Source organism: Monopterus albus, unplaced genomic scaffold (genome assembly GCF_001952655.1).
Source record: "Monopterus albus unplaced genomic scaffold, M_albus_1.0 scaffold132.1, whole genome shotgun sequence".
Lineage (NCBI taxonomy): Eukaryota > Metazoa > Chordata > Actinopteri > Synbranchiformes > Synbranchidae > Monopterus > Monopterus albus.
Genome location: NW_018128012.1, coordinates 616669 through 632214, shown reverse-complemented (window position 1 = coordinate 632214; position 15546 = coordinate 616669).

Below are 15546 nucleotides of genomic sequence, written 5' to 3'. Positions count from 1 at the left end.
GAGTAGTTTTAGTCACCTTAAGATAACCAAAATCTGTGGCACAAATATGTCACATGGTTTGTTTTTGAAATTAATAATCTTTGAAGTCACTGAGAATCGATGTAGTCGTTATCTGTAGGGATTTGTTGTCCAAAAGGAAAATGCTCTGCTCATCGAATGCTGAAATCTACCAGTAATAAGTCAATTAATTTTTTAATCACTGGATGTCCCATATGGTTCAGAGCAGGATAATGGAACAGATGCCAGTTTCAAGTGAAGTGGAAGGAAAGCATCAAAATATGGTGGGTGTCCCAATTCGGATGGCTTTGGGTTAGGGTCTCACACTTTTCACTTTTCTTCGTTGTATTCAGCATGACCATGTTGGGCAAGGTTGTCACAGGTGTTTTAGTTCCATACGTTTGTTATTAAGATGTCTACTGTGGCAGTACCTCGTGGTATAGAAAACCTATAAGAACTCAATATTTTTGGTTGATTACGTCAGATGTGTTACCTTTGACAAAACAGACATACTGCACATAGCATCTACAGCACAGTTAGGATCTGGGGAAATGCCACCTTGCAGCAAACAAGAGGCATGGTTAGGGTTAGGAATTACAATACCTGGTTAAGGATAGGGAAAGTCTACAGTTTTAGTAAAAGCGCAAATGTTGACTGTAGGTGTGCAACGGGATGCATGAAAGTCAAACACGCTAACCTTACTTTATGCCTCACTACACAAAGGGCAGGCAATTTCTCACACTGGCATAGACTTTTGGCACTGAACAGAAAATGTGAAATGCAGAATCATCAAAATGAACTAGTGAAACAGGCGCACCAGGGTCTGGCTGTTGTGTTGGGACTGCAAACTCATGATTTGATGGTCTAAAGTAAAAACGTTCTGATGGGCAGTACAGTTTTTGCCCTACAGGCTGTGACTGTGGCACTCCACAGCAGTTAAAGTTGTTGGAGTGAAATACAAAATGTTGAGCAGTATGAGGATGAGGTCAGAGTTGCAGTACCCTGCAGTAGTCACGGTTGTAGGAGTGAAGCATGAAATATCCGACAGTGTTACGGTAGTGCTCTGGGCTTCGGGAGAAGAGCTCGGTTCGCTCTGTTGGGGGATCAAGCTCAGCCAATCAGAACCATTCCACATCATTGGCCAGGGCCATCTCTTATCTAGCAGAAGTGGAGAGGCTTTCCCTACAAATACCACACAGCTTGCTAGATCCTCCATCCTTTGCTTCACCACTCTCGTCCTCATACCAGCACCATCTCTTTCTCATTTTTTTAATCCTCAGTTCTTCTTTCTGATTGAGTCTCTTCTGCTTTCTCCACCCAGTGAAATTCTCTACTCCACCACTATTTTCTTCCATCTTCTACATTTCATCTGCCTCTGTATCTTCTCATTTTTTCAGTCATGCATTTTTTTTCAGTTATTGGCTACGCATTGCTGAGGTGTGTGATATGCTTCCCTACAATATGCCGGAGAAATAGGCCTAGTGACATTATACATCTGTGCCGAATTCTAATGAATACGTGTGTGTGAGGGCTTATGTATCATGTGATACAGTACAGAGCAAAAATGACAGATGAAATTAAAATAGTGGAGGCATTAAGTGCTTTCCACTGGCTTGATATCGCAGACAGGGTCACAAAGAGGCAAATCACAGATGTGAAGATGATTTTTTTCCCCTCAGTACTTCCCAAACAAGGAGAAATAAGGCAGCAAGTACAAAAGGAAAGCGGAAGCAGGCAATCATGCTACTTCTAATCTGTTAATCTTTTGCTTGGAGAAGCAGGTGGGGGTGTTAAGTGGACAGGGGGTTGCTGGGATAGAATGTACTGCAAATGGGAAAAGACACCAACACGAGATCGGTGCTCGAAGATGGAGACCCTGCTTAATCAAGACAAATTGCAGATGGACTTGGATTTTTATTCTCACAGAAAATAGACTGCCATCCGCAACACTGCTCCAGCAGTCTAACTCAACAAGCACACATGGAAGAAAAAATAAAAACAATTCCAAGAAGATGATTGCACATACACAAACAAGCACAACAATATTCACACAACTCAAAAGCTATTATTGTTTGCATAGTTCTAATCTTCTTAAAGGTTAGAGGAGTCCATGTTGTGTTTTGAATGTTGAATATCAGTGCGAGACACTCTAGGCATCAAACAGCATATTAAAACCGTGTCCCTAGTCATTCAAAGCTCGCCTAAGGACGTGCATGACTCCTCCGACTGCCACATCCCTAGTCACACTCGCTGTTCCTGTACACAAATCAACAACAAATTCCCATTTATTTATTCTTGCATCATCACAGCGGCAAATTGCTTTGTAAATGGCACAACTCCCTCTGCCTCTGCTGTAAATACAATGTCATTGGCGATGTTAATAATCTTTTTGTTTGCTTGACCAGGAGCTCTCAAACGCCGCCCGTTTCCTTGATTCAATTACTGCGGTTTAGAGAGTGGGGAGAATGAAGGCTGGACCTTAGAGCCGCCCATGTTAATGACATTCAAATTGATCACTGCCACATGTTGCTATGGTGTGGCCCATCTAAAAGTAGGGGCAATGAAAAGAGGAGCTCTCTGTTATGGAGAGTGCAACTAAACATGACACCTCCTCACTGAAATTACCAGGCCTACACTCACTGCTGCATGCTTGTAATTTAGCTTGGAAACGTGCAAACATGCACTGTTATGCCTCGTAGATGTGGATAACCAGAAGGGTGTGCAACCATTCACCCAGAGAAAACATTTAGGGAGGAATTATGTTACAAAACAACATAGCAAACTATAGTAAGACTGTTTGACTGGCACTGATGCTTCCATACCTTTGCTCGAGGCTGTAAAATGTACAGCAAGTCAATGCAGGACAAGGTGCAGAGCAACAAAGACAAGACATGCACACCACCAAAGAGATGAAAGGAGTCATCTGGGAAATATTCAAGTCCCCACAAAGCTGGGACACTTGTGTCATTTTCATTATAGCTAATGGTTCCCAGTTTCCCCTTAGTGAAGCACCATAAAACCAATGGCTGTCAAATTAATTCTGTAGGTGTGTACCACTGTTACAAGGTGTTTGGAATACCATTGTGACAGTGAGGTTACCTTAGTGTCTTTTCCTGTCACACTGGTCTTGAAGCTGTCTGTTGCTACAGGTGATGCAAATGATTTATTTTTCCTGCAATTCTGTAACCTGTGATTTACCCTGAGGAGCCCCCTTAGGTTGTTGCATGAGCCTAGTCAGCTGTGATAATCATCAGCTGCATCATTAAAAACTAGTACAGTAGGTTTCCACAGTCGATCATCACTTACTGTACCTGCAACCTCTGATGGCAGAAGATGGATGAAGGCAGAGCTTGTGCATTTCTCAGTTTTGATTCTAGCCGGTTGAACCACGGTAACCACAGACAACAACAACAACAACAAAAAAAAAAAAATGAAAAATGGGATGATTTTCTAATAAAACAAGTAATTAAATCAGTATCAATTCTATGATCACAAAGAGAAGGTAATTAAGCTACTGCTGTTTTGAAAAAATACAGGAAATTGTTCAAAATTAATGACAAGCCTCCACAAACAGTACTGATTATTTTTTGAGTAAGAACATAACAAATATTAAAATACCTTTTAATAATAAATAATTTTTAAACCACTTCAGTGAGCATAAAGTGGACAATAACAATGAAGTCTGTTAACTGTCACTGACAAATGAAAACTGTTTTCTGTAGAATAATACCTTCCAAATAAACACAAACTATGTCTTGCAAGTCACAGTTGTCTAACAGCTGCTACAGGATCTTATTTAGGCAGCCCAGTATGAAAAGCACAGTTGATGTACACATCCATCGTTTCTTTATTTCTGACTTCCCCTCACTTTGTCCACCAGCCTCATTTTATTATCATCAGTGGTAAACTGGTTCAATCACCTCCCTTCAGCGTCCACCCGACAACGGATGTTAGAACATGTCCAAATGCCTCAAATAACTTTGAACAGGCATTTAGAGTCAAATGGAAATGGCAGGAGACTAAAAAGTTACAACAGATGTTTTTAGAATATGTCAGTGCTTGACAGAAGTTATAAACATACCCGTAATGTGTCTCTCTGAAACCTACCAGGCTACTCGCCAAAAGATGCTGTCAAACACAGGAACCCACAAGGGATCGCCAAGCACTAAGCAAAGAGCCAAAATGAATAAGAATGTGCTGCATGCATATGAATCATTCTGAATGTATGTATGAATGATAATGGGCTGCTGAGAGATGAGGTGTTGAACAGGACGGATGCAAAGCTGAAGCATTCAAACTAAGGTGACAGGTAAAAGTCCCGCAGTGGGCTTTGTTCACGCTTGGAGTAAGCTAGCTGAAGTCTTAGTTTATCAGGATGACCCAGGCCTAAGAGTTTCCTCTATTCCACAGCTCTACATCCAGTTATTTGTAGTACTGTAAAACAATCATCCCTCCCAAATGAGAAATCTAAACAGTACTGCTGCTCACTAGCGCTAACTCAGCTGATATGACTAGCCCCCAACCTACGGAAAAGCAGTTTTATCAGTCTACAGTTTTATCAAATGGGCTTCTGAGATGAGCACATTGTGCCCATTGTAGCGTGACAACTTTGACAGTGTGTATGGCACGTTCAGTGCACTATGGGGGGGCGGATGAGATGATGCAACTGGACTGGAGTACGTCAGCCTTAATTATTTGCTTAATAAAATCACAGAACTCATAACATGACCTACTGGACATCCATAACCAAACAGTTTAGGACAAATATTACTATACTCTTAAAATTTTAAATGCCTTAAAAGGTGACCACATACCTGTATTCTACTATCCCAGCAGCTTTAATAACTGTAAGTCAGAGGCAAAGAGCAGGGGGCACTGCCTCGTCACTATGTATGAGTAACATGTGACGTGGAGAGTCAGAAGACACGGTGGACATTGATCACTGCTGCTCACAATAGCATGGAGAGGCAGAGTGAACAGCAGCCTCATGAAACGGACCTCAGAGTCTCGTCCACATCGTCACAATTAGGGAGGACTTTCACATCCAAAATGATAGAAACGAGCCAAATTTGATTAAAAAAAATCATCATTTTGTTGGAAAATGCTAACACAAATCTGTGATAATAGCTAATACAATATAATTCTGTGTGTAATGCCCCTTTAAGAGTTATGCAAACCTTTCTTCAAGTGCAGTCAGCATTTGGTATCATAATGTACGACTCTGTTCTCTCTACGCCGACGCTAACCAAGGCCATAAGCTGAAACACATTGGTTCAACAGTAAAGCTGTTCTTTACACTACAAGTCTTGCTGGAGCTTTTACCTCTTAAGACTACTTTCCCTTCTCTTTGCACCTTGGCAGTAGGTGATGTGCCAGAAAACCAAACTGTGCCATTACCATCCACTCTTCTGTAGTTGCTGCACCAGAATGGAGATTTGCCAATTGAGTTCTCTTAACCTTTGATGATAATATTTTGTTCCACATCTAATGCAGAAAAAACCTTTGTGACAAATCTCTGCCGTGTCCCCTTCTCCCAAATTGCTTTGTCTTCTGTGAAGACATGCATCCATAATTCTCCCTGTGAATAACCCCGAGCGTCTAATGAAGCAGCTCTCAGAGACACTCACAAACCTGTCCCGGGGGATCTGAAGCCACAACCTCCTGCCCGCAGAGCAGAGCAGCCCGTTTCTCTCAGACAGTTCTGTGTCCCTAACCGCTGAGTAAATCTTAGTTAAATACTGTAATCACTCCAGTTGGACAAAAACTCCCAGTAATGTATTGGTCAATACTGGCCTTAGGGCTAAAGGGGATGCACCGGCATCAATGCATCTCTGTTCACTAGATGGCCAGTCACAGAGAAAGACCACATCCCTCAAGGGGAAACAGGAAGAGTGAGTGGACGCATCAGGTTACTCTTCATTGCCAGCTCTCCCTTGGCAGAGAGACAGATAAGGAGAATTCTCTGTTTCCAGATGGAAGATGTCTGTGTGTGCCTGTTTAATGAAATGGCATCACCGCCAACATTGTTCAGCCAATCAGAAACCAAGACAGCTGTCATGTGACAGGTAGGATAGATAGTCCATCTTATAAAGTGCTTTTACAACACAGCCCGCTTGATGAGAGCAGTATCATAACATTTATGAGAAAATAATGATTTCTTCTCTGAATTTATGAGCATCTTGGAGAAAAAAGGTTTATATGAATTATATGATGAAAGAAGATGATGGGGAAGAGGGGAGAAAACACTCCCTTTAATTTGTTTTTCCCCTCAAGGGAATAAATACAACTCCGTAATATCAGACGTAAAAGTCAATCTTGATGACAAAGAATAGCCCAATTAGTTGAGCTAGGAGGAGATGAAACAAAGGAATCAAAGCAGATCAATAAGGGAGATTCACTCCTGCACTGTGACCACCAATCAATAGGAGCTGCTCTGAGACAGACCTGATTAAAGATCACCAAGTCATGGCTAACTGTCCATAATCAAGAGCTAAACTTTCATAACTGCAGCACTCACACCAGCTCCCTGCCGGTGATAATGAAGCAGCATTAGTCCTGTTTGTCACATAAATGAAAGATTAAAGGTGATTTTCGTTTGAGGACAGCACGAGGGGAAATACACCTGGCTGTCCAACTATGGGCTTCGACCGACAAGCCGCTGGCCAAAATGTACTAATGCCGTCAAATTGACATGTAAAATGACTCACTTACAGGCCTTCACAGTTTGAATTTGATATTGATATATCTTTTTGTTTTGATTCAAGTTACCAAATAGATGGTATTTCAGTCAATTCTGCATGATGTATTTAGTAGGAATGTAATATTTGTAATTTCATGTTAGAAAAATCTCAATAATGTCATGGGATGGTATCTGCCAGGATAACACATACAGTATGGGTGTTTTGCTGTGTTCAGGTCCCAGAATTTGAAAGTGCATGTGACAATAAACACTTTGAATCTTGAATCTAGAGCTGTTGTGTGGCAGCACCTCAGTTTTCCTGTTTCCAGAAGTCACACGGGCAGAAAGGAGACTGGCGAACGATTTGCAAAAACTGCCAGACAAAGGCGATATTATCCCTGTTTAGGACTGAGCCAGTTCTGGATATGTCTCACAGAAACAGTCAGGACAACACTGTGCGCAACGGAGATGAGCAAACAAACCAGACGCACAAATACAAAACCAGCCATTTAGTAACTACCTTGAAGTTTTTCCTCCTGACAAGTAAACCAAGAAATTTGAAAACACCTCCAGTAAAGCACAAATCTCACCTTTATGTGGCTTGTCCTAGTGTAGTTTGGTATCTTCTTCTCATTTGTTCGTTTGCTCATTCCTGCCCCTGGTGGTTGGGGGACACCTGCTTCAACTGGTCCAGTGACATAGAACCTGAGCACCAGTCAGAACAGCTACTAATCAGGAAAAGTAAAACCTGCCACGGAGGAACTAAAAAAACTGATGTTCTGCTGTGAGTGTGACTTGTTTTAGTTACAAAATCGAGCTGCTGCAATAGTATATTATTTTATTTTATCAAAGGATTGCTAGTCACTGCTGCATTATCTGTTTGTGTTCAGTCAGTGCCGATGACAGTTCACACCAGGCTTTTACTCATTCTTAGGTCATGGCTGGCTACTTTTATTCTAATAAAGTAGGGACGCAGCAGCACTAAGTACAAAAATAAATATACAAAAATCGCTGATTTATTATTTAGTAAAGTATGGTTTTACACCTTTATTCATGTTTTAGTATAGTGACCTTCCATCATGGCAATATTGTACCATGAGTTTTTGGCATCAGTACATCCCTAGTATTTAGTGATTCATCACCTCTATGCACCACTAACAAGAGCGGTGGCACTGAAAATTTGCACTTGAAAATCAGAGTTAGAAAAACAACCAGTGGGTAATATAAACTTGATAATCCCAACAATCTGTCAGAGACTTCAGTTAATTCACATCTTTCAGTAAGATTGAGAGATGACACTTCTGTTCCTCCTGGATCATTTGTCCTCAAATGATGCACGATAAAGGCCTTAAGCTGACAATGAGCAGTAAAACATTCTGCCTTGCCTCCCAGCCAAGAACAAAGTGCAGCTCACACTGCTCCATTAGGCCTCAGTGCTAATGTAAGCATATTACTACAAGTGGAGTCCAGTCTTCTTTCTCAAAATGTCAGACCTGTATGTACTGTACATTTGTCTAATTCATAGTGTTTTTTTCATAGAATTCTACAAGACATATAGACATTATACCTATATATAATATGTGGGACACTTACCTCTATTTTACATAATAATAAAATGGTAGTTTTACAAAGATATTTTCCACTTTTCTTCTTTCCTAACCAGCAGTTTGTGTTCCTGTTGCTGCAATATAAAAGTCAACTTAGATAATTAACATTCAAATGAAACCATACCATCTTCTTTCGCTTTGGTTATCTTACATAGCCATTGCACACTAATGTAGCTGAATGCAATGACTAGTCTGAAACCCACTACCACATGTCAAATTCTTACACTCGTTAATTCAGATGATTATCAGACTCAAGAGATTAGTCTTGTTGTTATCTTGTGGGTGTAAAAACTTTATTTCCCCTTCAGTGCTTCGAGCCCTAATGTCAAACTATTCCAACCTAAAGTTTCCAATTATCCAGTATTTTTATCATAATTTTATTCTTGTCAGAAAAGCTCATTAACCACTTGTATACAGTATAATAGGACACTAAGACTCTCCACAATAACAAGAAAATATTTCCCTGTGTACTTGTGTGGAATCCAATCAAAATGTCGCATTAGAAAGAGTTCAGTTTAATGGCTTCCCATAGAAATGGATCAATTAAACACTGTCATCAAACTAACCGCACCACATCCATCACGCCAGCCAATATCCAATTTTGAAAAAGTAGTGACCAGTCATATCAGCGAACCAATTAATCAGCATAACCCAATAAGGTGATGTCCTTTGCAAGGGACTGGATAACCCTGCTCAGTCCATTTCGTTTCCTACGGCCATTGTAAATGAGGAGGTGAGACCGAGCTATTCTGGTGTGATTATGATGCCAACTTACAGTGAAGTGACCCACAGCTCCCTCCTGCCACTGGGACTCCCGCCACACCTGACCAACACAACTTCTTGCTCTGTACTTCTAAAACCTAAGTAACGTTTCTTCCACCTCCCTGTTCAACATCTGTCCCATGGGTGTGGGCTCTCATCCAATCACACGACGCATAAATCCATAACTTCGGCTCTCCCCGCGGCCCCCAGGAAAAAACAATAAACTGTGCTCATCTTTTATGCATGATTTTCTCTGTCTGTGTAGCTAGCTTCATTTTCAGTGCGTATCAATCATCACGAGGATGCCACGGGGCAGGGAGACAGGCGGAAAGAGCGATGGCGGATGGGAAATATACATGGCTGCACAACAAGACAAAATGAAGAGTCCTGTTTCTTTATCCACTGACTTGGATTTCTAATTCAATTTCGCCTGCCCCTTCACTTGCTGCCCTTCTCCTTTCCCTCCACCTCCTCAAGCCTCCTTGTGCAGGGTGAAAAAAAAACACACATTAGCAATATGAAACTGACCCGCTCACCTCTCGCTGTGCATCTATAGCTATGAGTTAACAGCTGCATGCCTGTGTTTTTAAGAGACACCTTTTCCCTCAGGCCCAGGGGAATGGGGGGTTAGCACACTGGTTTTCCCCTCCTACACAGTAGATACAAACAGGTTGGCAGAGATGTGTACAGCAGAACTACATAGACCTCATTGGCATGCTAACATATTCACCGACAGCCACAGCACAGCTGGCTCAGCGGTTGGGCTTAACATGAAACCAGACGGCAGGAAAAAAAAGTCTCCTGTATCTGCAGAACATTTCTGGGTTGTGGTTCAATAATAATAATAATCTCATTTATAGAGGATGCTCTTTTCTGTAAAGTGTTTTCCAGGATGTGAAGGTAAAATACAATAACAGGACAAGACTGCTGTTTTAAAACAGCAGCAAGAATTAAATACAAATTACTGTAGTAGAAAGCTATCAGTGAGAGATACAAAATAATAACTCAAACACCAGAGAAACAAACTCGCATTGAAATAAAAACAGAAAAGCCTTGAATCTGAATGCTTTTAAAATTCTGGTTGAATCTTTTCGTCTTTAACTTTCAACATTTGTAAACAAACAATGACACATAAAGATGGAAACCAGAACATGCTTGGTTCGCTGAGACAGCAGGAGAATGTAGGTCTGAACCACAGTCTAATTAGCATTTACGTATTGTGGCACACTACTGAAAAATGTACCTACAAATGTGTTAATAATCATTTCAACATTATAATAAATTCATCAAGCACAAAAGCCAAACATTCTCTCATTGCCAAACATGTGGACTGTCTGTTTTAGACTGTCATCTAAAAACCACTGAAAATCAAAACAAGTCATTTCTAAATTCTGTAAGTTCTGGATTCATAGAACTTCTAATGGGCAGGCATCACTTTCGTCTGACATTTTATTAGAATGAAGTCTTTATGAATAATAAAATAATGATTATTTCTAGCCTGAGTTCACAGCTTGTAGTAACTTAATTTTCACAAACTCCTTGTTCCAAACATTTGAGGTCCCGATTCAAAACAGTTTGACTTCATACATTCCTATTTAGACTACTAGACTAAACCCGATATCTGTTGATTGCGAAAGCACACAGTCCATATATCACTCTCATACAGTATATCACATACAGTGGAGTCACAGGGATAATCTTCCATCAGTGTGAGAAACTGAAACTGTTTTAACCCCATACTGTCGTTTATTAACACTCACCCAAATTCTGTACATATTTCCAAATCCTCAGACTCTTCTAACAATGTCGAATCAAAAATAATCAGTTCCAGTTCAAGAAAAAAAATAGTCTGTTTCTTGGGTAAACCAACTTATTTTCTGTCAAGTAAAGATGGCGACAAGAAATAATGACATCCCTCTTGCTTTTTTTGTGAAGGTCGAGCTGCTTTCACACAAAGCCGGAGTGACAACGTCATTTCCAGTCACCATCTCCGTCTATAGGAGAAAACTTGGCATAGCTGAGAAACTGATTAAAATCATATTTATCCTGGACCAGACCAGGCTACTCTTAATTCCAGAATCTATGAGGATTTCAGAAATACCTTCAGAATTTGGGTGAGTGTTATGAAACAACAGGTTGAAACAGTCAGGAAGTCTCAGTTTCACACGTTAACGGAAGATTATCTTGGACTCCAGTGTATGTAATACATAGGAGTCACAAGCTTGGGCTAATAGTCCACATGCATTACATGGCTGAGGAGAGACTGGCTTACAAAGCACACTGTCTAGGCAGCTGGCTTGGTTTTTACTTTATTTATGGAATTCAAGCAGAGTCACTGCAGTCTTCACATGACTTGTACAACGTTACACCTGCATATGGGTAGATACAGGGGGCTGTAAGGAGTTGGCAGAACACTGAGGCTTATTACTATAAGAAAACACACAGTAGTCACAGTGCAAACTGAAAAAATGAGAACCTGAATGCATAGATGGCACCACTAAAAAAATCTAAACTTCCAAGCAAGATTCATTTGTCTATGAATTTAAGGCATTTTTATTAATTTACCTTTCAGATATTTGTGTCCCCAAAATGTGTAAAAGTAGTGCGAGCTTTGAGCAGTAAGAGTTCATTTGTGTTAGCTATGTTCATCTGTGATGTTTGTCATTTGACCTGCTGACAGCAACAATAAACCCAGACGAGATGTCGATTGCTTCAATGATTTGTACTTTGTTCTTTTGCTAAAAAAAAAAGACTCTTTTCTGAGAGCCTGACCCGCAATGAACAATACTTTCGAATCTCAATCTTGATTTTAAGTGCAAGAAACCTACAAGTGTAATCTTTGAAACCCTGCTGATGCCTATGCACTATACAAGTGCACACTGCAGCACTGAACTGTGCTCCATCACCTCCACCAGGACCACACACAGAGCTATTATTTCCCCAGCAGCTAATTCTTGACAAGTGTTTTGGACAGAAGGTCTTTTCCAAGAGAAGTTGTGCTTTGAATAACCACCCCGAGCATGAAGGTGTTCGTTATTCTGATCAACACCCACACAGGCCAATCCGTCATAAACAGTCAATCAAACGCTCTTTTCTTGATGTTTTTAACCAAATCATTTGTCACTCTTCACCCACAGTTTCACAGTACTGTGCGCAGTAGGATTTCAAATACTAAACAAAATGTTTTGTTGGTATAATGGAATAGTCTGAGGATAAGGTGTTTAAAAAGCTCCATGTAACTGTGGCGAGTGTATTCCCAGGTACATCAGGGATTGAGCAGCGGCCACAGGGAGGCTGAGATTACAGAGTGAAGCCCTCCTCTTCGTCCCTCAAGTAATAATAGCGAAATCAGACTGACATTTCACTCTGGAAGACACACACACACAGTCAGGCAGCCACATACTGTATGCATACCCACTCTGTGAACTGAGAGGCCACAGGACAAATAGGAAGACAGGGAACAGGAAATAGCATGAACAGACATACAGTACACAAAGATTCAGGCTACAAAAATATTCAACAGGCCAAGAAGAGAGACAGGCATACAGAGCCTGACTAAGGTAGAATCCAGACTGGACAGAGAGACGATTTTAAAAAATGTAGTTGAAAGAGTCAAAATCAGTTTCCTAAACTTTGAAAATGCATATGTTTGCATTTAGAATTTGCAGACAAAAGCAACAAAATTCCCAAGACAAAGCAAACTTAACTGACAAATTTCGTGGATGTACGTTGAAAGGGTTGAACTCGCCTGTTTTTGCAGCGGATGTGACTCGTGTCTGCCCATGCAACGCATCAATTTTTCCCTAAAGTCACTTCATATCAGAGCCCCATATCGGCTTCTCTAGAAAAAGGCCGTGTGGTTACTAATAGCAGCATCACTCACGATCCAGTATACAGCTCTAACATCATCTAAAATCTAAACCCCATGTTACAGGATACAAACCTGCATTTTTCACAAACGCTTGTAAGTCATCTGGTTTCCATAACTGCCCATTAGCCTGTACTGAAATCAATTGATTTTGGTTCATTGTTAACAGAGAGAACTCAATCAGGATTCACTAAACTGATTTTCTGTCAGTACTGCTAGCCCTGGAACCTCAGTTTGACGTAGTGGGTATGTCTCGTGTCTCTTATAAGGACCGTCGTTGCCCTCACTTGTGTCTTTTCCCTCCGTCTTAGTCCCACTCACATACAGAAAGATGTGAGGAAAATGTGAAGCGAGAGGACTTGAGGAACTGCGTTAACATAAAAAGTTCTTTCCCCAGAACCTTCATCTGAAGTGTCCAATCACCAATTGATTTCTGATAAAGGGATGTGTCAGTTCACAAAAATGTTCGTGAAGGATGGTCTCTTGTATCCTCACTCATGAAGCACCAGTACCATCCGTGGTCCTCAGAGCTGATATGAGTCGTACCCAGTATATCTCAAGACCAAGATGTAGGAATATATATAAATTGATTGAGAGCTTAAAGGAGAGACATTAGAAATGAGAGACAATTGTTTTCCAACTGTGGGATTACACTGAGGTGTAGTTTGGTTTGACTGGGTAAAACTGTGTTTCACAAAATAAACACCATGGCAAAGTGGTGACTTTTTTGTGCTTTCCATCTGAAAGTCTAATCATGGCTGGCCAATTAAATTAGTAAATACAAATGTGTGAAGGCTTGTCAAACACAAAAACTGTGCAGCGGGGTTTAAAACTCTGGAAAGAATCATCACTGCAGTAATCAGTAATTTTTTCCTCCATCTTAACTATTTATGTCAAGTTCAGCTTTTTTGCCTATTGTTACAACCTCGGGCTGTGTCACATAGCACCAATAGGCACTTTTGGACCAGAGAAACTTTTCAAAGTTCATAGAACTGTTGGACAAAATACCCCCCACACACACACTTTTTTTGTGTGTCGACACCACAGGAATTGAGAACGCCAATAGCTCCTAGAACGCCATTCTGACGGACCTTTTAGCTCCTACTTCAAGGTAGGTAATTTCCAAGCATAATAGGAACCATGAGCCATGAGTTACGTATGTGAACAGTGACTCCAGCATTGCTAACTGCCATTTTTTAAAGACTATGTTAACCACGCAAACAATAGCAATCATTAGCCATCAGCTGCAGGGGAGCTGCAGTCCACTAACATACCATGAATGTAACATCACTATGGGCTAACTGTTGTGAGCTTGTTGGCTAATCGCTAACAGCCGAGTGGGTTTTAGTGTTACATTACATCAGCATTCGTACTGTTGGTGCAAATGCAGTCAGAAAAAAGCTTGTGAAGGTGCGCAATTCCTGAGGGTGCTCCTCAGTGGGGTAGTCCCTAGAACTAAGTCCCTCTCTGAACTAAGTGCTCTGAAAGCACAATGTCCATCTCAACAGGGCCTAGGAGCATCTCTTTCATGCTACAGTGTTCTTCAGGCTAAGCCCATGTGACATGGCCTCACTCTACTACTAACACATATTCTCACATTCATACCTGGAAGTTCATCTTTGTCACTTCCACAGCCAGATTTATCCTGCTCACCCAGGAGCTCAACCGCCAACCCTTGGGTCACAAATAAAACTTCTCATTGTCCATAACTTCCTACTGGCCTGTTTGAAGAGAGGGAACGTTTCCATCACTATTCACCATGCTCTATTGATATTTACTGAATAGCTTCTTTCTGCAAAAAGCATTAACATTTCATAAGATTGGTTCCATTTCTATTCATCCTTTCAAATTCAGTATTTCATAATTTACAAAAAAATATGTGGAGGGAAACCTGACCCAAGACAGACAGACAAAGACAGAATGGGAAAACAAGGGAGCAGATAGAAAGAGTTATTAAGCGCATATTAATGTTTGCTCTCCTCCTCCATGGCTCTCTCTCTTGAGATCTACCCGTCGCTACTTTAAGCCTGAATACTTAATCACACACCAAACACTGTCTAATTCCTCTCCCCAGAATGCCAGGAACAAGATGGAGCCAGAGAGACAGCACAAGAGAGAAAATGGGGAAAACACTCAAATGTCACGGAGGCAGTGCTGGGATACTAATAAAGCTATGCAAATAGCAATTAGCTGAACCAATAACCTTTGAGTCAATACCAAGACATCCAAATGGGAATAGTCTAGCACAAGGCTCATGAGTTCAAAGGTCACACTGTGATTGGAGGTCACAGCCCAAGCCAAGAAATGGCACATTTCAGAGTTAGATGGTTCTAATTGCGGCCAAGAAAAAGAGAAATCTTTAGGAATGAGACTCGGTTCACCAAGCTTTCTTTTTGATCACACAAACGTGCATCGCTTATTCATGCATAACGCAGCCAACAAACAGACCACAACTGGCTAACAGTACACACAGCCAACCCGCCTACTGAGCATGCCTGTCTCTTAAAGAGGCACGGCCCTATACAATGACTGTGTGTACAGAACTGTCACTAGACTGCTGCTCATGGTCAATTATGTTACCTTAGTCTGCTATAAATAAAGGAAGTCACTGCTGGATTTGTCCAAGAAAGAGT